This window comes from Propithecus coquereli, unplaced genomic scaffold, assembly GCF_000956105.1.
Source record: "Propithecus coquereli isolate 6110/MARCELLA unplaced genomic scaffold, Pcoq_1.0 Scaffold208, whole genome shotgun sequence".
NCBI classification, from domain to species: Eukaryota; Metazoa; Chordata; class Mammalia; order Primates; family Indriidae; genus Propithecus; species Propithecus coquereli.
In genome coordinates, this window is record NW_012145856.1 from 233679 (window position 1) to 234509 (window position 831).

The 831-nt window shown below is 39.0% G+C and overlaps 1 protein-coding gene across 2 annotated transcripts in view; it reads left to right on the forward strand.

Moving 5' to 3' along the window:
• EIF2AK3 (eukaryotic translation initiation factor 2-alpha kinase 3) overlaps positions 1–831 on the forward strand; it is a 79100-nt gene that overhangs the window by 22072 nt on the left and 56197 nt on the right. The window lies entirely within an intron of this gene.

The window sequence follows — 831 nt, forward strand, 5'->3', positions numbered from 1 at the left end:
CTGCACTCTAGCCAGGGCAACAGAGTGAGACACTGTCTCAAAAAAAAAAAAAAAAAAGAATATTTGTGAGTTTATAAACATATTAGCAAGGAGACAGGAATGTATTGTGAGCTTGAGTCTGTCATTCAGCGAGGTATATGCTGTTCGGCATCTAGCAGTTATGTTCAAAAGTTTGATATCTGTCCAGTTTAGGGTAAGAAAAAAAAAATTGGACAAAACACCACAATAGGAAGATAAAAAGCTGCCATTTGAAATGCCCTGAAGTGGATGCATAGAGTAATAACACCTTTCTAAATGCACCTGGTACAATATTTTCTGAAAGTCCTTAACATTCCTGATAGTTAATTTTGTGAGAAATAGTTAATTTTCTCTGTCTGAAACTCAGTGTATTTGCTTGGACAGGATGGTATAGGGAAGAGGGCTAGCTGCAGCAGGCAGAAAGAATTGGCATGGAGATACAGCAGGTGCCTACCAGGTGATGGTAAATAGATCCATGGCTTCATGTGGGGACCCCTACATTAGAATGTCAGTTTTCTCCAAGCTTTCATCAAGAGTGATATGAAAGCCGAGCATGATGGCACACACCTATAGTCCCAGCTACTAGGGAGGCTGAGGCAGGAGGATTGCTTGAGGCCAGTTGAGCCCAGGAGTTTGAGGCCAGCATGGGCAACATAGTGCAACCCTGTCTCTAAAAGAAAAAAAAAAAATGATACAAAGATTAAATTCAGAATACCAGAGAAGATATATTCTCACTGTGTAGCAATTAATATACTTATTAATCTAATGAAGAGAAGCTGAAGGATAAGGATTCAATAGACTATATAGTAATTT